The sequence below is a fragment of the Mustela nivalis genome (genome assembly GCF_964662115.1).
Source record: "Mustela nivalis genome assembly, chromosome: 5".
Lineage (NCBI taxonomy): Eukaryota > Metazoa > Chordata > Mammalia > Carnivora > Mustelidae > Mustela > Mustela nivalis.
In genome coordinates, this window is record NC_139024.1 from 138,561,383 (window position 1) to 138,584,480 (window position 23,098).

Sequence of the window (23,098 nt, forward strand, 5' to 3'; positions counted from 1 at the left end):
GGTGCTAACGGTGTTCACCAGTGAGAACGGATGGCATGGGGGGGGGTGGTGGTGGGCAGAGGCCACTTCTGCTGGTCAAACCCTAGCTGTCACAGCCACCTTCCGATGTCCTGGGCAACTGAGCCACCGCTACCATTCCCACCCCCACCCTAAATCTCATTTTTGGCATTAATGGATCCAGAAGTACTTTGCTGAGAGTTGCCATGTCTCTGCTATGGAGTTGCTAAAAAAGAATGGAATATTCTGGTGGGGCTGCCTCGGGAAGCAAGGTGGTTCATTCTTCTTTATAAGGAGTATAGAAAATGATCTCTTCATACGGGAAAGAACATGATCATAAGTTAATCACGAGTTAAACATGAATGAGAAAGGTGTCAAAAGATGCTGTGGAGGGGCGCCTGGGTGGCTCAGTGGGTTAGAGCCTCTGCCTTCGACTCAGGTCGTGATCCCAGGATCCTGGGATCGAGCCCCCGTTGGGCTCTCTGCTCCATGGGGAGCCTGCTTCCTCCTCTCTCTCTGCCTGCCTCTCTGCCTACTTGGGATATCTGTCAAATAAATAAATAAAATATTTTAAAAAAAAAGATGCTGTGGTTTTCATTCCTTCAAAACTTTTGTGCTCATTTGGAATACTTTATTCCGCTTATTATTTATGTTCAAACTTTTTCATAAAGATTTATAATTTTTAAATTAAGGGACAGTGCATTTACCTACCTAGCTTGCAAAGCAAACCTCGAGCACAAGCTTTAAAAGTCAAGCCACATGGCCATGTCCAATATCCCACCAAGCCATCACCGCCAACAACTTTTTACAGCATCCTATAAGAGCAGGGAAAAAAGATCCCGGTTACCAGGCTGGAAAGGCCAGCGTTCGAAGGGTTGACAGCCACCACATTTCCCAGTATCGACAGCACAACCCCTATGCTTCCTTCCCATCCTTTTTCCAACAGCCTCTCCCCTGCCAGCATCCAGTCAATTATTCAAAATGACTCCTGGTCTCTCCAAAAAATATTTGGAGTTGCAAAGGTCGGACAGAGTAGAGCAGGAAGAAACCTCAAAAAGAACCAAACAAAAAAGGCCTTGAAACATCTTCAGAAGTTGCTGGCACTCTATTGAGACACACTGTCTTTTGAAAGACAGGGACAGTTGGGAACATCTTACACCACCAAAGGTCCCCCGCCCCCCTGCCTTGAAGGCAAACACTTTCTCGCTCCGCAGTTCATGACTGTTAGGGCCCCGTCACTCACAAGCACCACACTCGCCTCGCCCATGCCCAGATCCCGAGGGACAGCTGCTCCGAGACCCACCCTGGAGCTGAGCAGCGAAATGAGCAATGTTTTCCACTGCGAGCAGGAGACAGGCTAAGCTGCATGGGGGTGAATCGTGAGAGCCTGAACGGAGACGAATTAGGACTAGGAGGGAACTCCACTTAATAAAGGCTGTGTCCCCCACGTCCCCTCAAGAGCAGTCCTGGAAAGGAGACCTACCACTTCTCAGATAGGTAAGGGAAAACTCAAGTTGTTCTTTCTCTCCCTCTCTTTCTCTCTTTTCTTTTTGCTGAGTTTCAAGTATCTGGAAGGCTCCCATGCAGCTGGCAGCTGCTGACTTCCTGAGCTTGTAAAAACACACACTCACACCAAGTATAAGGACGCGCTAAGGCCCGGCACAGCAGATGCGGAGTTCAACAGATGTCAGCTCAGACATCAAGTTGCCACTTCCTCGTCGTGCTACCCGTCTGTCACGTCCCCTCTCCACGGCCCCGGCTGCCTCCATGGGCGGCTTCAAGCAAAGAGTCCATCCATGGGGGGGGGCAGGGGTGGGATCTGGGCCAAGTGGTGGGCACAGAAGAGAGGCCCCATCATTCTGCTCCGAGAGAACAAATGTATGTCTTCTCAGTGTCTGGTAAACAGTCGTCTCTTGATAAGTGTTGATTTTGTCCCTCCCCTTTTTCAAAGGACCGGCTGCCATGACGCTGGTTCCCATAGCTCGGTCTTCCTATCGAGCCGAAAAGACAGCTTGTTGGAGGGGCCAAGGCCATCCCCACCCAGTGCTGCAGCCCTGCTTCGGCCACTAACTAGTTGTGCAGCTTTGTATGGGACTATTAGAGTCTCTTTTTCCTTCCTTCTGAAATTCTATGTTCGCCACATTGAAAAGGAGAAAGTTAAGTAGATCCAGAGTTGAAAGCCATTTTGTAGCATCAAACCCCTTTCTTCATAAGAAACTTTACACAGAACCTCAACTGATTAAAATAACTCAGGGGAGGGGGACAAAGGCCTAACCTGAGTCTGCTCAGCTCCCCAGCTCACCTGCCATCAAAGGTTGAAGGGGAGGCACCCCCACCCCCACCCCACCAAAGACCCCTAGGGCTCTGTGGAGCACAGTTAGAGAATCACATTTTATGTTCTAAATAAATCCCAGGTATATTCTAAATATGACGTTTTGTGATCATGCCCAGAGTAACTCAGGCACATTGTTGAGCCTGACAAAGTCAGATCAAGGCTGATCTGTAACACATATCAGAAGGAACACAACCGAGACTCCCCCAAACCCAGCTGCTCAGACCTGAGCACGGGGAATCGGTCACTGGGCAGGAAGTCCCTCTTAACTGGTTTCAGCTGGAGACTCCGCAGCGGTGACTTTACAGCCCTGGGGGAGAGGAGAGAGCATGGGGAAGTAACGTGGAAAAAAGTGTAATCTTATCCTGAAGAGAGCGTCCTGTGAACGTAAAGCATTTAGAAGAGAGGGGAGAAATAGAGCCGGCAGTAAATTAGCAAGCAATAAGAGAGGGGTGGGGCTCAGGGGAAAAGAGCACGAGACAGGAAATCAAAACCCCCACTCCCAGGTAGGCATCAACTGCTGACCTTGAGCAAGTCACACCTGTGTCTCAATTACCTCCATGGTAGGGCTAGACCAGGTCACCTCTAGGGGACTTTTCCAGCCATAAACTCCTGCAAAGAATTGCAGGCACTTAAGAGTGTTGATAACAATGTTGTCATTGTTAGCATTTTCCATCTACTTGTGTTCGATACCCCTAGTCTTCAACCGTGACACCAGTAACCCGTCTGAGGCCACCGTCAGGGCTTGGGGTCTGCATGTAAAGAAAAGGGGATGGCTTTGAATCTGTAGGACCCATCTGTACAACACCTCTGAGAGGCCTTGGCATTACGGGTCAAGCGATCTCGGCATACGTGGGCACTTACCGCGTCCAGGAAAGGCAGATAAACCCATGCAGGCTGTGAGAATTGTCTAATTATGTCCAAGGATTTGCTATGGTTCTGTTGCTTGGCTAATGTTTTCTGAGGTCATACTCTGAGGGTCTCAGATTTGTTATGTTTATACTATTACTCTTTTTTTCTCTCTCTTTTCTTTTTTTCTTTCTTTCTTTCTTTTTAACCTCCTAACCCAAATGACTGAGAAGTTGAAAGAAAGAGGAACCAACACATAGAGGCAGGAAAACTCAGTGCCCTCACTTAACCCCGGGTGGGACAGGACGAAGCTTCTTCAGGTCACAGGAGACTCACAAGTTGATCACTTACCCCAGGGAGGCAGTAAAGGTACAGGCAGTGTCTTTACGGAGAGCATGTGTCTTGGCGAGGTAATTGTTTGGAATGGCATTCCATCTGGAATCTGATGGCCAGCTTGGTCCCTTTCATCTCCTTCAGCTTTTCAGTTCCAAGCCTTTATCAGGACTAACAAGGGGGCCCCAGTTTCATGTATCCAGCTTTGTCAACAGTGGGGAGCAGAGACATGCAGCCCTGAAAGAAGGGGGGAAGGCAGTCCCGCACTCACTCTGTATGGACGGAATGCACCCCTTATACGTTAGCATACTTTCAACTGCTCAGCTCAAACCAGCTTTAAAAACAAGGATATTTTTATCTCAGATGATAAGAAGCCCGGCAAGCTCTAAGGGGATTAAAGCTGTGGCTTGGCAATGTCATCAGGAACCCTGGGTCCTTCCAGCTCGTGGCTCTACTGTCCTTGGGGTGTTGGTGTTGGCCTCAGGCAGCTCGTCTCATGGTTTCAAGACAGTTCAGCAGTCCTGGCTTCACATCACACCACAGGGCCATCAGTCTGTGATGCTGCCCAGGAACCTGGACTCTGACGGGCCCCACGCTTGCTTTACCCTTTGCTGTCGCCATTTTTGAAAATCTTACTAATTTCATCTTTGAACTCGGATTCTGTGAGTGAAGCCCTGTAGGGCAGTGGGGCATGCCCAAGGGCAGAGGAGACACAGTATGCACACACACACACACCCCACTGCCCCATCCACATGTGGCGTCTGTGATGCCCGTGAGCAGAAAATCCCAGGGGACCCACATGTGTGGGAGTCCAGTGAGACTCAAAACCAGTGTCAGGTAAACATGATAAGCCCATGGGCACCTTGGAGACCAGGCTTTCTGTACAAACCAGAACTTGCTTTGAACACAGAAAGAAGACAGCAGAGTTCTAAGAAAACACGAAAGGCCAAGGAACCCTAGGCAATCCTTCTGACTCACGTGACTTCCCTGTACTGGTCGACCACTTACTCTGAAAATGATGACATAGAAAGGAAGACAGAAGTGGTTGGCTAATATACCTATGCAGACTATTCCAGAAGAAAACCCAGTAAAACCCCAGCCTATAACTCCAAAAACCTCAATTTCTTGCCTTGTTCCTATCCCTTGACTCCCCCCCCCCCTCACGGCCCACTTTCTTTTATCAACAAGCAGCAGGGTAACTACCTGAGTTGTGTACAATTGTTTATTGCCCTGGAGATGTCTGTCCGGAATAGACTATCCTCCTCCTAGAAGCAGTTCCATCCCCCCACTGGCTGGCTGGCTGGCTAGGGTCCTTGTTGTTCCCTAAAACAACAGCTAGAGCGACTGCCCTCCAATTCTTTCTGTTCCCCAAAGATCATTTTGTGACGAAAACAGGAGCATCTGCCCCAAGCTGGAAGGAAGACTTATTTTTCCCTGTATGCCCTTTGTAACATTTAAATGTCTTACCACGTGCATGGATTGCCTACAAAAAGAATTTAAAAAGGTGTATTTTTAAAAAGCACCTGCTCTTACTTGCTTCTGAAAACAAAACAAAAGCACAAAAGCAAACCTTTCATTAAAATTAAAGAAAAACATTAGCTTCTGGAATTATTCTAATAAGAAATACCATAAGTGAGATAGAATGCATCGTGGAAAAAAAATACAGCTCTTTTCTTTTTTTAAAGATTTATTTAGGTATTTAAGAGAGAGAGAGAGAGAGAGCAGGCATGAGCAGAAGGGACAAAGAAAGAGGGAGAGAGAATCTCAAGCAGACTGCCCACTGAGCTCAGAGCCCGATAGATGCTGGCCTCAATCTCACAACCCTGAGATCATGACCTGAGCTGAAACCAAGAGTCGGGCACTTAAATCTTTTGCAACGAGTGACATTGCAATGTCCAAGGCTGGTCACCACTTCTCTGAGAGTTTCTTTGAAAATACTGGCAAGCAACTTCTTCACCAGCACCTGCTGTGAACACAAGCACCAGAGTTACCTCTGTCCAGCCCATTGTCACATGACCAGTCCCCAAGCGGGGAACTCACCCCTGGTCAGCCTTCCTGCCTGCCTGACCTCCTCCTTTCTCTGCACAAGAGAGGAAGCGGGTCACAGGGGAAGCACATGCTGGGAGTGGTGGGGCAGCACGGGAATCCTTCCTTCTTCCTTTTGCCTTCTTCCATTGAATGCTGTTGTGCTTCTGCACCCCTCCCAACCAGCTCATGCATCAACTTGCTGGAGAGTAAAGACTGGACCCAGAGGGAGAGCTGAAGATGTGCTAGCCACCCCCGACAGCAGCACAGAGCAGGTGCATGCAGGAGCCAAAGCTAGAGCCCAGGGCACCGTCATTGCCAAGTTCTCTTCCAACACATTTGCTAACTTCCCAGAGTCACCCTTCATGTATTTGTCCAAGACCAGCTTTTGTCCAGAAACAAGACCACTATTCTGTTTCTATTTCCACATTACAGTTCCTATAACATTTAAAGACAGAACACAACTGTAAGAATCAACTTCCATCATGGAAGCAAGTTTTTATTTCTTAGATAAGGTTGAAGGACATCCTAGGAGTGTGGTCTGCATCCGGGCTTCTCAGCCTCAGCACTGCTGACAGTTTGAGAAGGATAATCCTTCGCTGTGGGGGCTGGCCTGGGCTCTGCAGGACACGGAGCAAACTTCATCCCTGGCCTCCGCCCACTAGATGCCAGCAGCATCCTCTCCCCTCACCTGTGGCATCCAAAAGGGTCTCCTGACATTGGCAGATGTCCTCAAAGAGGCACAATGACCCCTTATTAAGAACCACAAATCTAGAGGAAACCTCATTATTGGTTGTCATTAGAAAACACTTATCAAGAAAAAAAAAATACTCAGAATTACTCTGGCTCCGTAGCCAAATATTATGAGAAAGTGAGAGAAACTGAAGCATTCTCCAGTCCGGCTTAGTGGTTTCATCAGATCTACAGAGCTACAACAACAGCCAGAGCCCAGGAGAGCATGCAAGGTGGCCCCTGGAACATCTGTTCCTTCAGCCTTGTGTCCTGTGCCTGGAGCAGATGGAGAGGCCACTGGCTTCCCCCTTCAGAGCCAAGCCTCTGTGCCCAGGGGTGCTCAGATGCTGGCTCTATAGTCAAAACTGGGCCCAGATTCATGTGATTTGGGACAGGTGCCCCTTTGTGTCTGTGTCTGTGTGTATGTCTGTGTTTTTCTTTTTTTCGTTTTTTAAACCAGTATACAAACAATACATACATACTATTATAAAGACCCAATAATACAGAGTGAACATATATTTATTGGGAGGGAAAAGCTCCTTTCATCTTGCTCCTTCACCCTTGAGTGGCCTTCACTTAACATTTTGTTGCGATTTTTCCGGATCCTTTCCCATGTGTTTACATAGGTAACATTATAAATAATAATAAATAAATAATAACATTGTATTACTTTTTAATGTAATTCTAGGCTTATATTTCTGTGACTTATTTTTAAAGTATTCCATGTCAGCACGTATGATATTTTCTTTTTTGCTTTTAAACCTGTATCAGTATTTTTAAGATTTATTTATTTATTTGAGAGAGAGAGAGAAAGTGCGTGCATGAGCGAGTGCTGGGTGGGGGAGGGGCAGAGGGGAAAGGAGACTGAATCTCAAGCAGGGTCCATGCTGAGCATGGAGCCTGCCTCAGGGCTCAATCTCAGGACCCTGAGATCATAGCCTGAGATGAAACCAAGAGCCGGAGGCTCACTGCACCACCCAGGTGCCCCTGCATTTATATCCATTTCATTGAAATATAATCCACATAGGACAGAATGCTCGTCCGTGACAAGTGTGTGTACTTAGCTCCTGATCTGATTTCTGTCACTACAGATTAGATTTGTCTTTTTTAAGAGTTTGTTATAAACAAAATCGCGCTGTCTGTGCTCTCTTTGTGTCTGGCTTCTTTCTCTTAATATAATGCTTTTGCAATTCATCCCCAGTGGCTGCTTATATCAGTAGGCCATGCCTTTCTCATTGCAGAGTAGTGACCCTTGCATGGCTATGTCCTGGCTCGTTTATCCATCACCTATTCATGGGCAATTGGGTATTTGCCAACGTGGTGCTTCTCTGCATGATACTGTTATGAACGCTAGCGGGCAAGTGTCTGTATGGATGTGTTTTCACTTCTCTTAGAGAGAACCAGTTCCTCAGAGAGCAAATGCTAGGGTTTATGGTAAGTGCATGTTTGCCCTTATAAAAAATGTCCGACCGTTTCCAAAGGCAGTTGTACCAGTTGGTATTCGCATAGGCAGCATATGGATGAGAGTTCCGGGGGCTCCACGTCCCTCGAGTTCCAGTTAACCTCTCTGAGCTTCACTCTCCTCGTCCATAATACAGAGACGGCTACGGTATCCACTTCGCAGGATCCGGGGAGGGGTCAAATAACGCTGAGCTCAGCCCAGTACCTGGAAAAGAGTAAAGCTCGAGACCTGCTACTGTGGCTTACAGACGTCACCATGCTATGTGTGTTTTAAGCACTTGCCTGACCCTGCTGGCCCTTCAATTGTTTTTGTATTTTCTCCATTTTTTTCGCCACTACACTTCTTGAAAAAGTGTTTGATACTTTCTGACTTTTCCTGCTACCTCATCAACAGACAGCCATGCGACCGCTAGCCCCACTGACGCTCAGAAAAACTTCTCTCAATGCCCCCAGCAGTCCCACGTGGATGATTCCTAAACCTGCAGCTTGGTTCCAAAAAAAGCTCACCTGAGTCCCGACCCTGATTTGTTATCTCTTGAACAAGAGCCTGTTCATGGCCTGCAGCATCCTTTCTCCATCCCCCGCTCAACAAAGGCTTTTCCAGACTTCCTTATGATGCTCACATGCCACCTTCTTAGAAGCCTTCCTCCATCTCTTAATTATTGGCTTTGCAGAGCACTGTCGGTTTCTATCACTAGTATGGCAGAACGAGTGTGTATCTAATGTATGAGAACTCATAGCTGTAGCTCAGACTGTAAAGAAAGAATGCTGGCATTGAACCTCAAATCTGCCATTTTCTTTCATGGGACACAAGGCCAGTTATGTAACTTTGCTTCCTCCTTCTGAAAACCGGGGGGGAACATAATACCTTCCTCACAGAATTGTTGTGAGGGTTAGATGAGGCAATATACCCCTCAGAAGAGTGCCTTACCCATGCTAAGTGCTCAATAAAAGTTAGTTCCTCATTGCAGTAGGGAGAGCACCCCAGGTCCACAGACCAGGGTAGTGTCTCAGCAGTGGTTTTATCTACATGTTTATAGGGAGGAGTTGACAAGTCACACGTGGGTCATTTCATAGTGAGGATGGTTTTGTAATCAGAAGTCAGTCAATCAGCTGAACAAGAGAGGTCTATCTCTGTGTCCACCTGGTTTTGGAAGACAAAGAGTTCGGTAATCATTTATAAGAAAAAGATGGAATTTGGAGGGCCTGTGTCTGGCCTGGTCACCGGCAAATTATGTGGTCACCCGTGATTCTTGTGGGGTCACAAAGACAAGTGGACAATGGTTTTATCTAAGTCATGGAGCAGGGCTGTTTTTTGCAATAAGCTGTTTCCCAGAACACAAAAGGATAGGGTAGGAGATTTTGGAGAACAAAAGGTTAGGGGATTAACCTTCACTGTTTTCTGGAACCACCACGGCTCAGGTAAAGTTCAACATTGCCGCCAGTCCCTCCTCTTACTCAACACCATCATGAGGTTGTGCTGGAAAAACTCTGTCTGGAAATGAGGCAATGGGGATGCCCAGATCTGCGCCACCGTTAGTCCACATGTAAAGTTGTTGGCTCAGATTTGACCCTGTGCACAAATTCAGCTGGAGGCAGTTTTTCCTGGGGCTGCTGGATCACGTTCTACGAGTGAATCATTTGTTAAGTCAATGGCTGCAGAGTAACATTTACAGACCAATCTAAGAGACAGGGTGAGTTCAGGGTCAGGCCACTGCAATAAACCGAGTATCACGAAAAGCAAGGCAACTGAAAATTTCCTCCCCAGTGCATATAAAAGTTATGTATACACTATGTTAAGTATGGCATAGCATTATGTCTTTAAAAAAGTCATATCTTAATTTAAAAAATACCTTATTGCTAAGAAATGGTAAACACCATCTGAGCTTTTAGAATCTTATCACTGACCACATATCATCATAACAAATATAATAGCAATGAAAAAGTTTGAACTATCCTGAGAATGACCAAAATGGGATGCAGAGACAAAGTAAGCAAATGTATTAGAAAAATGGCACCCATAGACTTGCTCAATGAAAGGTTGTCACTAACCTTCAATCTGTAAAAAATTGCATTATTTGAGAGCACAGTAAAACAAGGTCTACCTGTGCGACTCTGGACAGGATGCACACCCAACACATGGTGATGTCATTTACCTGTCCTGAGTCTTGTGAAAGCAGTATCCTTTGTGGTGTCATCTGCTTCTGGGGGTTTTCATGGACCCTCAGTTTAAAACCTCCCACTAGAATGGATTTCCATTCAGAACAAGGCTTTTAATTTTTTTAGTTGTGAAACATAAACCCAAGGTTGTACTCCACGTAGTTTTGCGGTGATATGGTGGTTCAGAGAGCAGTATAAGGTCTGTTTCTCCTGGTTTAAGATCAGTGTTCAGTGGTATCTTTCCAGAAAATTAGGTCTCAAATCTGAAGATCAGAAAAGGGATGCCATTGAGCCTCTGGGAGAAAAGTAGATGTAGCCTGTTAGTAATAAGTATGAGAGCATTTAATAAGACCTTGGCAGTATTTAAGGACATTGGATTATGTCAGGTTAGGATCTTCTAAGGTCCAGGAGGAGCAAAGGGACCTTTATTGGGCTGGTAATTGTTTCATAAGGAGGAGGAAAGAATCATCAGGACTCAAGACAAGACTTTGGGCCAAAGCATGTTGACTTCCTCAGTGAGCTTGATGAATTCAAGTTTTAGAGTGCCATCAACCCATTTCATTTTTCCAGAGAATTGAAGGTGATAAGGACAGTGCAATTTTTGTGAGAAAGGGAATATTCATTGAATGTCCCACATGACCTCAGCAATGAAACGAGTTCTTCTATCACTGGAGAAGAACAAAGGGATTCCCCCAAATGACCAATATTCTTTGTAGAAGCTACTATGGTACAGTAGCTCAGTAGTTTGGAAACAAAAACAGTTTAAAAAAAAAACACTTCTAATTATCTTAAAAACATAAGACTAAGGTTAGAATATGTTCATGCTCATGAAACTTTGGGAACTGGATACGACCCATTTGTCAATGAAGACTGGGACAGAGGGACCTGGTTCTTATCTTTGTCCTACATTTACATTTTCACCACAATTATGTTTCTGACCCATGGGACAATTTGATGTTACGTGCTCAATGTGAAGGTTGCAGAAGCCACCTCACCAATATGGAGGAGACCTTTAAAATTACCTTTGCCGTGATGTGCAATGTTATGGAGGCTGTGGTCATCTAAGGGACAGAAAAGAGACCCAGTAACCATCTGGGCCTCTCCAAAGCTCATCTGAGTGGATCAAATATCCAACATATTTCCAATTAGTTTTATTATGCTGTGGTGTTAGCAGTCGATGTGCCCTAAGCTTCTTAAGTAGAGTTTCCATCTCTATAGAAGGTTGAGCAATAGGAAATATGCAGGTAACCAAGGAAATTTTTCTTGGGAAGCAACTATTATAGCATATTTGTCACATGAGGAGTTTCCTTTAATGTTGAAGGTGCAGCTACTATTATGAGCTTCAATTTTGAGACTATTTAACTCCCTGGGTAAAGCTTCCAATTGGCCAGTGACTTGGGCTGCAGTTTTGGTAGGTGAACCACTTTATTTCCATGATATGACACAATCATGGACAACTCCAAAAGCACATTGATTATAAACACATAGGGTGAAGACCCCAAAGCATGTTCTTTCCCTTTGTTTATAAAAAGGGAAAAGGAAAATGAGTCCAAAACAGGGAATCCAAATGTGGGAAGGGAAGATAGAGATGATGTGAGGCTTTGAAATGCAGGTATGGAAGGAGAGTAACTAAAGGGTTTGGGGGACGATCTCCTTAGCCACGGCACATAAAGGAGATACTATAGTGGAAAAATTAGGAGTCCGGTTTCTGGAATAGTCAACTAACTATGGAAACACTTGGAGTCATCTTTTGGTCTCAGGAAGAAGGAAATTGATAAAATTCTTAATTCATTTAGGAAATAAAATCTTCCTTTTAAAAATCTCATGCCCTAAGATAATGCACTTGAGGACTGCATCACTGCATTCTGTTTTTGGAGAGCTTATGACCTTTTCAGGCAAGAGCTTGGAATAAGAGATGGGTTGTGATAAATGAGCTGTCAAAATCAGGTGAGCAGAAAAAAATGTCATCTACATACTGGATAAAGACAGAACTGCAGAGAAGAGTTCACTCTCTCAAGTCTGTATTTATGGCCCTTGCCAAATAAGTAGGAATCTCAGTAAACCCCTGAGACAAGATGGGCCATGTGTATTGTTGACTTTTCTGTATGAAGTCAGAAGATACTATGTGGGACGCCTGGGTGGCTCAGTTGGTTGGACGACTGCCTTCGGCTCAGGTCATGATTCCAGAGTCCCGGGATCGAGTCCCGCATCGGTCTCCCAGATCCACGGGGAGTCTGCTTCTCTCTCTGACCTTCTCCTCACTCATGTTCTCTCTTACTGTCTCTCTCTCAAATAAATAAACAAAATCTTAAAAAAAAAAAAAAAGATACTATGCATCAGGGTTGAAAAAATATACTCGAAAAAACAGAACATAAGCTGATAAATATGAAGCAAGTGGGGTGGGTGGGGAGAGTGGCTGGGGTCCTTCAGAACTATAAGAAACCTGAAAGCAATTATTTTGTTGATTGGCCTCAAGTCTTGGACTAGGTGGTATCCCACTTGACTTCTTCAAGGGGAAGATGGGGTTATTATAGGAACCGGATGTGGCAGCTGAGATTCACTTGTTAAGGAGGCCTTGAGTTATAGGCTCAAGACCTTAAATCATTCTTGTTTTGGAGGGTATTATGGTAGAGGGTACTATGCTAAATGTGATACAGAACATTCTTTTTTCTACTTGGAGAGGTTCAGGTTCCTTTGGTCTATGTCAGTGGAGTGTGCAGCTCAAAGAAAAGCAAGAACATAGTTGGTACTTGAGGCTTTAAATGGGGTTTAGAATTTTGACAGGAGAAAGAAAAATCTGATGGTCAATGAGAGTCATGAAAGGGAAAAGTTGTGAGCAGGGAACCAAGGACCTCAATGATGAGGTTGTTGCAGGAACTGAGAATACGGATATTCTAGTTGGAAACCTCTCCAGAAGGTTCACTGAGTAGTGAAGTTAAGCAGAAGGCCATTCTGGGTAGTGAGGGATCCTAGTAAGTCTGGAAGAGGTTCAGAGAAAGGCAGTCATGTGAACAGTTATCAAGTCCCTCCACAGGATGGTTTTTGTACAAGGGATGGGGGTGGGAAATGAGACGTGTTAATGGTAGGATGTGCTTTACATTGTCCAACAGGAAGGGAGTGGGGTGCCCATTCATGGAAATGCCCATTCACTGTCTCCTTTTGCATGTTAGTGTAGATACAGGAGGAAGGTCCCTCAGAAAGTCATCAGAGAGATGGAATTTGGATTCTTGTTCCCTTCTACATTTTAAAGGCAGACAATCCCAAGTCCAACATCCTTTTTATTGATGTTATCTGTAAGAGTCTCTATGGGGAGTTTTGGAGGAAGCAGACTGCCCTGACTTGCTTCTCCTAATTAGTTAAGTTGTAAAGGCTTCAGTTTGCTCTGTGTTGATTTGACCTTTTCTGCAGTGGTGTCTCCATGGTGCTGAGTGAGTGTACATTTTCAGAGAGAGGAGTATTTTGTTTTTTAACAATACACTTTTGGATGATATCTCTAAGTTCTGGTTGTAAGTTATTTACGAATTTAGTAACAAAGAGCAGTTAGTAGTCAGGAGCAAGACTGAAGTAGTTCTTGCCAGCATTTTCTAGTCTGTGTCTATAGAGGTGGGTTCATCTCTTTGTTACCTGCAATCTTGTGTTGTTGGCCATCAATTTTTGAGAGAAAACAGTAGGAATGGATTCTAAAGTTCCTCCCCCAGTGGTTTTGGCCTGTAAGCCTCGGGGGTGTTCTGATTTTTTTGGAAGGTCCTTATGAAGCCCATTTGGCTTTTTCAAATCATACAGTGGCAGCTTTGGGACCCGCCAGCCACTCCACAAGTTGTTATAAATCAGGAATCACGGGTGAATATGCCTTAGGGGACCAGTCTGAATTAATTGTGAACTCTTCCCTACTCTTACTATCTGGAAATTCTTTACCAAGAGCATGAAAACATGAGTAAGTCCTTGCTCAGGTGGGCATTTTGGTCGCAAGCTTTCCAAAACAGGTAGGAAGCGCCAATTGTATGGGTTATGATGGGGAGCTGGGAAGCAGAGAGCTACATTGAGAGAGACGTTCTTAAGTACATTTGCTCCCCTCCTTGCAAAGCACAATGACCTGACCATGGAGAAGGAGAGATCTTAAAGCCCTGAGATTTGAGGGTGCCTCTTATTTGGACCAGTTTGGGGAGAGTTTAGGGGCCCCAAAGAGACCACTGCAGTTCTAAGTGGTTCTCAGTAAAATCGTGCCATTTTTTGAGGTAGGAAACAGAATTGTCGCCATAGTGGTGAAGCGTATAAACAGAGGAGATTTTCAGAAAGGGTGGAGAAGGAGATTCAGCATTCCCATAGCACCAGGGTTGAACAGAAACCAGCAGAAGGACAAAAACCAAAAGAGCAACCAAACCAAGAATCAAACTTCAGTCGTTACTGTGCTACGACCGACAAATGTTCAGAGCAGAGGACCAGGAGCGGGACTCGCGTGGGATCCCTGGAAAGCCAGATGAGAAAGGAACACGACAGGCTGGAGGGGCTTCAGCATCTGGATGGAGAAGCAGGGGTCCGGATGGACTCCCAGCCCCGTCCAGCCACAGCACTGAACTGTCAAATACAAAAGACAAGGAGGGAAAGGCATTGATTTTATTCCGGCTGTTGCAGTGGGAGAAGCACCCCAGATCCAAAGACCAGAGTGTCGCACCAGTGGTCTTGTCTAGATATTTCAGGAAAGAGTACACAAGCCACGGGTGGGTCGTTTCACAGTTGGGATGATTTCGTAATCAGAAGGGGTCTGTCTGTCAGCTGAATAAGATAGGTCTACCTCTGTGTCTAGCAAGCTGGGGCGAACAAACAGTTCAGCTAATCATTTATGAAATGAAGATAGGGATTTGGAGGGTCTGTGTCTGGCCTTGTCACAGGAGTCATCGTGAGTCCTATGGGGGGTCCGAAGAAAGATTGGACATTGGGTGTCTTCGTCTGCTAAGGCTGCCATAACAAACACCACAGACTGGGGAGCTGAAACAACAGAAATGTATTTCTCACAGTTCTAGAGGCTGGAAGTCTGAGATCAAGGTGTCCTCAGGGTTGGCTCCTTCCGAGGCCCCTCTCCTGGCGTGCAGGTGGCCATCTTCTCCCTGTGGACAGCTCACATGGTTGTCCTGCTGTCTAGGTCCTGTGTCTGTGTCTTGACCTTTTGTTCTTATAAGGATACAAGTCATAATGGATTAGGACCCCATTCTTATGACCTCATTTTAAATTAATCACCTCTTTAAAACCCTGTCTCCAAATGCAGTCACATTCTGAGTTACCGGGGATTGGGAACTCAAGACTTCCACTTAGGAATTTTGAGGCGATGGATACGTTCAGCTGATAACAGTGGGTCTTATCTAAGTCATGTGCTGAAGGATGGTTCTCTGTAGTAAGTCATTTCCCAGAACAAAAAGGGATTGGGAGATTTCAGTCACAAAGTTTGGGGAGGTTAACCTTCCCTGCTCTTCAGGAGCCCGAGACTCAGGTGCCGGTCAGCACTATCAGGAAGGACCCCCTCCCTTTGCTCTGCCCCCTAACGCCTCCATTGGCTGTTGGGGAAGTGGGTGTAGAAATGGAGAGGGGCAGCGGCGGAGAACAGCCTCCGTGGGGCTGGCCGTGAGGGGCGATGTGGTGTGAGGTAGACAAAGGAGAGGAGGAAATGAGACAGCCCCATAGCAGGAGGTCTGACTCTACGAGAGAAGAGGTTTTCAGCCATCATCATGAGATATGGAACCTGGGAAGCTGGGAAGGTAAGGGGACTTTTCCCCCATTAAGTCTTCACCCTGTTCTATGTAATACCCAATCCCTCAGGGATTCAGAGCCCCCTCGAGCCTTTTTTAGTAAATGCATTCATCACTCTGATCTGTGTTCCTTGGTGTTGACCCCCTGCTGAGAAAGGTCTTGCAGCTGAGGGACCAGGAAGGCTCCTCTCATTGTGTGTGGATGAAGATCTCCCACCTACCTGCTCTGTGGGCAGGTAGCTCACCTCCTTTCTAGACTGTGAGGGCTTTGAATGCAAGGACATTTGCTTCATCCTTCTGTCTCTTTTGTACATAGCAGAGGCTGACATATAAGTAACCTCCAGATCCCTTTGAAAATTCTAAAAATTGGTCACTTATGAATCAATTGAAAACTTTTTTTTTTTTTTTTGCACTTAATTATACTTTCCATCTGTACCACCTCTTGGGGCCACAGAAGTTCTAATTCTTCCATTCCACATGTGTCCTAAGCAGGCTGAAGCTTTCTGACCATCTGAACCCTTCTGGATTTCTGATCAGTGGCAGTGTTGAAAGAGAAAGGTAAACAGCAGCCTGCTCTCCCCTTGCCCTACAGATGGGTGAGCAAGTGGGAGGGGTGAGAGGGGGAAGGACTCAAAGGCCCAGGCCCAGCAGGAAAGGGGGCAACTGTAAGAGATCAGCAGGGTCCAGGGTCCAGCCTCATTAGCATATGCCTTCCCAAAGCAAGGGCTCTTTGATGATCTGAATGTAGTCTCTTGTTTGGAAATCTGCTGGGAAATGAGATGCATCCCAACAAGAGAGACCTGAGGGATGAGGGCAGTGGGGTAGGATGACAAAGCCATCTTCCCACACACTGGTGATGCCCTGCTTTCTGCCACTGCCCCAGGCTCTAGGGGACAATGGACGTGACAGCCAAGCAGAGGCCTAAACCGCATGGGAGAGAAAGGCCAGACTCAGCCTCTGAGTGTGTTTTCTTTTCGGGAGATGCTGCAGGAGTGAGCAGGAATGACTTGCGGTAACTCTGCCAGCGCCAGGATTCAAAAAACACTCTTCCAAAGGGAAGGGGGCGGGCGGCTGGCCGCTGCGTCCGAGGCTGAGCCACTGGACAGCACAGAACAGTTTTTATAGCTCTGTTTGGCCTGACAGTTCTCCAACATAGACAAGCTTGGGGACGGATGGTTTTAGGATCCATTTGTGCACCATTAAATCAAACTGCCTGTCTTTCTAAGGGTTTCTGAAATTCCAACTTTGTAAGCCATCATAAGGGGGGGAAAAAAAAACAGAAAAATAAATGTAGTTAGAACATAAAGTTTTCCTTGTGCCCATGTCCTCATATCCTCTCCCTGAAAATGACTCCCCTGGGTACTCACCCTCCACCAAAACATTGCGTTGTCTTATAAAATAAAAATAAAGCCAGCAGAGTGAGCAGATGGAGCAAAAAAGTGAAAAGCGGCATTCCCTTGACACCAGCCGGTCCACGCCCACGGGAGGAAGCCTCGTGTCCCACTGAGAACCTGGGTCAATGGGGCTCTGAAATCACTTTAATGAAAGCACCGAAGGCACTCATCCCTGTCCAAACATATTTTCATTCAGATTCAGCCAAAGTGATGGGCTGGGTCAGCAAAGACGACCATGAAACCAGGACCTGGGTGCCAAACAACGCTTTCTCCTGTACATTTCCGTGTTTGCATCGCGACATTGACATGGGTCCTGGCATCTGTCTGCAGCGCAAAGGCGTGCAACCTGGTCCAGCTGCCGAAGCTGCCTGCCCGGGGAGGCGGTTTGCAGACAGCCCCGCGGGATCACGGAAACATGCTGTGTCCGCCACTTCCGGCCCCAGCCCAGCTGCCCCGGAGATGCTGAGGGCAATGGAGCGGCCGCCCTCCCTCCCCACAGAGGGCTGGAGTTCCCGCTAATGAGAGCCGGGACTCAGGCAAGAGGAAGGCCAGTTCTTGTGAGTGATGTAGAGAAACCCACTGTCCTTCGACCAGATCCCTGGATTCTGGGCTTCATCTCATTTAAGAAAGACATCTGTGTATATTGTGCAAAATAAATAAAATCGTGGGATGAGAAAAAAGGAAATAGAAATAGTCCTGGTTTAATTCTCTGAAGAGGGCAGCTCTCAGGGTCTGGAAAGGGCTTAGTTTGTACTTGATCTGCAGACAGAATAGTCCCCTCTCTGCGGAGGTACTGACCATGTGAGCACACTGGGCAACCACACAGGACCGGGGTAGGTACGGTGCCCTTGAAACTAGCTGCTCTGTGTGACCTGGGATTTGTCCCCACCATTGGCAGTGGGTTAAGTGGACGAATCCGTAGCCAGGTAACACGCTCTCCCTCTGTTCCGAAACGATCCTCTCGTTCTCAACCCAAGTCCCAGAGCAGGGCCTGTTGTCCTAATGACCCCGCACCCAGCCCATGCCGTGGAGTTAGAGACCTCTCAATCTCCTACTGATGGCATGAGAAAAACAGGGACCACGGAAGGGGAGAAAAAGGCCCAGGACACGACCTTGGGTCAGAGGGCTGGGAAATCCCCCGTGTGATTCAGCCCCTTAACATCCGTGTCTTTGGGGGTCATACCGGGGCTCCGGGAGGGAACCATATGTGACAGCCACATGCTTCTCTGCCAATCTCATTCGAAACAGCTCTGAGCTCCTTTCTAACCACAAAATGGCAGGAGCCAGTCTGAGTGCTAATTACTCATCCTCTACCAAGCTGGTGAGTAGCAAAAGGCAGAAAGGTGGGCAAAACCCAGCAAGAGTCTTGGAAGGAAACCCCTCACGGGAGGTACAAATGGATGCCTGGGGCTCATCCAGCTGCGGGAGTATCCGGGTGTGCTCTGGCAGGGGCTCAAGGGCTCCTGGTCGGCAGAAACATGCAGGAAGGGCGCCTTCTCCCTGTAGAGCGTGGACAGGCTCCAGGAGGGTGCAGAGGTCCCCGAGGCAGGAAGTGAGGTCTGAACGTCTCCGGGAGCGTGGGGCAGAGGGAAAGGGAGGTTCTCACAGGAAGCCCCTCGGCCAGGCTCAGGGCTGGGGAGGAAGGCGTCCGGGGGTTCTCGCTTCCCACGTCACTTCCCAGCGTGGAATCGGGCCATCCACAAACAAAAGTGGGAGTGCAGGGCGGGGCTGGGCGCACACAGAAGGCTGGGAGCCGCAGCACCGCCAAAGGAGGCCGAGGGTCAGGAGAGAAGGACCGTGAAAGGTGACACTTACTCAACAGGTTACTTAACCCTGAAGCAAACCGGGAGAAAGGTTAGTTTCTATCCGAAGCTGCTCTATGCAACTCATTCACTCCCTCCCTCACTCCTTCTCCCATGGGTTCGCACAGACATTCCAGCAAGTTCCCCGTCTGTGCACCTGCACGCGGGTAGGACCCCAGAGGAGACAAAGGGAAAAAGAAAACATGCTTGGCCATTTTACTGCTAGGCTGTGACTTCCCGTCACTGAAAAGTACTTCTGCCTGATGAGAATAAACGTTGACCCGGACATTCAGAAAACGGTCCTCTTACAGTGAAGTAAGAAATTCGATCTGATTGGAAGATGCTCCCCTCTGACACCCAGGCTCCGAGGGCCTCATCCAGAGCTGGCCCAGATCAGCTGCAGGATTCTTGCTGACCTCGGTGTTTCCTTTGTCTCTTCTAGTCTTCAGGTTCCCACAAGTGTATGAATTTTCCTGAAATTTTCATGTAACTTGGCCGGGTGGGGGCCGGGGGAGGCGGTTCTTGCCTGGGGCTTGGGACCTGTTACTTGTATTCATCTGCTGAGCTGCGCTGGAGAAAGGGCTGGGGACAACGGCTACCATCACACAGCTGGAGGTGGCCGTGGGCGAGGTAGGGGACTGCCCCGGGGATGGATTGAGGGGACCTGGGTGTCCTGACACCCAGTGGCTCTTGGTGCCTCATTCTCGCTGCTGTGGGAGAAAAGCAGGGAGAAGGGATATGCTCAGACTAGGGTCTCTTGGCCTTGACACTGTGTCTTGGGACAGAACGTTCCTTGCTGTGGGGGCTGTCCTGTGCGTTGTGGGATGTCTGACAACCTTCCCAGTAGATGCCAATAGATTCCCTCCAGCTGCAACAGTCAAATGTATCTGCATTTATCGATAGGGGCGAGGATTATCTCCAGTGGAAAACCATGGGTAGAGACCAGCACCGTCTAAGCCAGAAGCCAGACGGGATCATGGAGCACATGAAAGGTGGCTAGTTTCGACTGAGATGCACTGTAAGTAGAAAATGTACACTGGAATTCAGACATTCCAATGAAAAACAAAAAAAGAATGTAAACTATCCCGTGGATATTTATATAGTAATACATTTTTATATTTTGTATTGATTCTATGTTGCTGTGGTAGTATTTTTAATACACAGTGATAAAGGATAAAAATTATAAGCATGAGCGTGCCTGGGAGGCTCAGTGGGTTAAGCCTCTGCCTTGGGCTCAGGTCATGATCCCAGGGTCCTGGGTTCGAGCCCCGCATCATACTCTCTGCTCACTGGGGAGTCTGCTTCTCCCTCCCCTTCCCCACCCTGCTCATGTTCTCTCTCTCTCTTTCAAACAGATTTTTTTTAAATCTTTAAAAAAAAATTGTAAACATGAATTTTACCTTTTTCTTTTTCTTTTTTTACTTTTTATAATGTGGCTACAAAAAAAAAAAAAATTGAAAATAATGGCTCAGCTTTTGGAGGTAGAATTTCTGTTGAACACTGCTGGCCAAGACCCTCCCTGATCAGTAGCCCAAATTCCGTGCGAATGACTTACTACCTCAGGAACAAAGCAATCATTTTCCAGCACCATCTGCCATTGCAATGGACCAGACGGTGGAGGCATGTCAGAGGGCGGACACAGAAGCCTGTCAGAGCATCTCCGATGCTTGGCCTGAGATACATTTGAGTCTCTCTCTTCGCCTCGAAAAACTAAGCAAAATCTGCAGTGTCTGCATTGAGAGGCCGCGCCCTGCTTCATCCCACAGCGGAAGCAGCCCCAGCTGTCAGCATCCTGCTCTGGGCTGCTGATGGATGCAGCAGAGCCTGACACCCACACAGAAACCCAGGGAAGCCTGCCTCCCCGAGGTGGGGGCGGGGGGGACTTTCCGCTTCCTCCAACCTACAGAGGAGACTGGGGTCCGTGTGCTCTCTCTGTAACTGGGCAAGCTGGGTCCTAAAGCCACTGGTATGGAGAGCTTACTTGTCCAACAATCCACCTCTCTACCTCTCTTAATTCCCGCAGGAGTTCTGTTAGCTGGACGTTGTTAGGATGTTCCCATTAAAGGTACAGGTGGCCAGTAGGAACTTTGCTCCAGAAATTAAGGCCGTTAGAAATGTTAGTTTCTTCATTTCTATTAAATGGATTCAACCTTAACTTCTTGTTACTCTCACTTCTCATTCCAGTCCCCGCAGTTGTTCAAAAGGCAGACACGGTTCCAGGGTCACAAACAAAGGAGAACATTGGAGGTGGGACTCCTCTACTTTTCTGTCCCTCAACTCATAATCCCTGACATGTCATTGCAAGGGCCCACGGGGTACCTTGGAAAGTCTGTCTGCTGCCTCTAGGGAGCCGAGCAGCCATTCCCTTCCCTGGTTTGGCCGCTTTCCTGAGAGCTGGACTGTGACAACACAGGACTCAAATTCTTGAGGCTCCTTCTAGAATCCCCAACCCACCAACTCTTTCCTAGCTACTGGAAAGCATTTTCTCTGTTCTGAGGCATTCTCCTCTCACTGAAAAGCAAAACAAAAACAGAACAAAGAATGGCAGCCTCCATGCCTTCCCCACCCCACACCCTGCGCACACACCCCATCTTCTGGGCTCGAGCTAGCATTATCTGCTAAATGACTTTAAGCTTTCAAAACAAAGCCCAGAGGGTGGGTTTGGATTCAGGAAAACTCTGCTTTCAGTCCGGCACCACAAACCTCCCAGCAAAAGGAGGACCTCAAAGACCTGATTTTTCTGGGAACGGAGGCTTTAAGAAAAAGACAACAGACACAACACAATTAAAATCTATAAATTATGCGGTTTCCACAAGTGGAGAAAGCAAGATTCAGTGGGGTCAAGTGACTTGCTCCATATCACATTTCTGGTAAGTGTCAGAGGAGGGACTCAAACCCAGGACCCCTGACTCCATCTAAATATACCATGTCCTGCCCTCCCTCCTCCGTGCTTTATCCCCAGAGGACCAGGGAGCATGGAAGCAGACCTGCCAGCTCTTTGTAACCACAGGCTGATGACCCTATGGAGGCGCAGCTGGACCTCAAGGTCCCCATCTCTATTCCCGGAAGCACTGTCCTCAAAGGACATTCTTACGATTATACGGTTACCACACTCCCACTGACCAAGTTAGAACACACTTCCCTTACTTCTTGAGCATAACCGGGATTCCCTGGAACACTTAAACTTAAGACTTGGTTAAGAGATGATGGAACGCCTGGCTGGCTCAGTGGGTCAAGTACACCACTCTTAATCTCAGGGTCATGAGTGCAAGCCCCATGTTGGGGGTTGTGTTCACTTAAAATAAATAAAGGCAGACTTAGGGGGTGGGGAAGATTTATTTAAAATACTAAAGGCAGATTTTTTTTTTTTAAGTTGAGGTTAACACACAGCTATAGATCATCTGATTTTCAAAATGTTTCTCCCAGCTCTCTACAGAAATGGTTAAAAAAAGAAAGAAAGTATTCAGTGAAACCCCTAGGTGTTTCAGGGAGTCTACAAATAGGTGATTTCAACTGCACTTGGTTATTTTTTGTTTGTTAGTTTTTTTAATTGGGTTATTGCGGAAGGAAGCATTCACTAGAAAAAGCCAATTTAGGGGAAGAGTGGAAATGCAGAGCTTTATTACCTTATGCAGTGGTAATCAGCCACGGTAATTGAATGGCTGATCAATTTCTCTATCATAAAACGATAGAACCAATCTTAAAATTGGAAAAGATGTTCTGTTCGCCATGTGAGTAGGCCCAAGTCATGGGTAGCACAGGCATATTCACTTGGGTATCTGTCTCTCTAGGCCATGAAGTCTATTAAGGCAACAGAAATGGAGAGTGGTGGCTTATGTCCCCACAAGGAACCAGACCCACAGACCCTATAAATGGGTTCTTTTGAAACATTTTACTGAATACTCTTAGAAAATGCTACACCAGTAAAAATAACTGAGGATCTACCTATAGAAAACATAGCTTAAAATAGAGAGAATATCCAATCCAAGAAAATAAAAATCAAGTACACGGACACTCCTGACAACACCGGGTGCCTGTTAAAAATTATATCAATAAAAACTGAGTTTCACAAACACAAGTTTGAATGAAAAAAGCCAGACAAAAGAGTACTTATTAAACAGTCCTACACATATAAAGTTAAAAACATGAAAATTAGCTGTAGAAAACAGTTCAGAGGCTCCCCACCCCAAAAAATTAAAAATGGAATTATCACATGACCCAACAATTCCGCTTTGGGTGTATATCCTAACGATCAAAAGCAGGATCTTGAAG

The 23,098-nt window shown here is 46.7% G+C and overlaps 3 long non-coding RNA genes across 3 annotated transcripts in view; 2 read left to right on the forward strand and 1 right to left on the reverse strand.

The window, feature by feature from the left end:
* The window catches only part of LOC309865058, a 43,064-nt gene extending 39,284 nt beyond the window's left edge, over positions 1-3,780 (reverse strand). Inside the window, exons 1-2 of the long non-coding RNA XR_014311930.1 lie at positions 3,530-3,780; positions 2,556-2,639 (exon numbers count right to left, since the gene is read on the reverse strand). This is a non-coding gene — a long non-coding RNA (uncharacterized lncRNA). The remainder of the gene's footprint in view (positions 1-2,555; positions 2,640-3,529) is intronic.
* LOC309865057 lies at positions 1,149-17,704 on the forward strand. Its single transcript, XR_014311929.1, has 3 exons — positions 1,149-1,494; positions 16,120-16,188; positions 17,221-17,704. It is a non-coding gene; the product is annotated as an uncharacterized lncRNA (long non-coding RNA).
* Positions 17,705-18,562: 858 nt separating this feature from the next.
* Positions 18,563-20,981, forward strand: LOC309864367. Its single transcript, XR_014311478.1, has 4 exons — positions 18,563-18,878; positions 19,053-19,287; positions 19,730-19,844; positions 20,299-20,981. It is a non-coding gene; the product is annotated as an uncharacterized lncRNA (long non-coding RNA).
* The last annotated feature ends 2,117 nt before the right edge of the window (positions 20,982-23,098 follow it).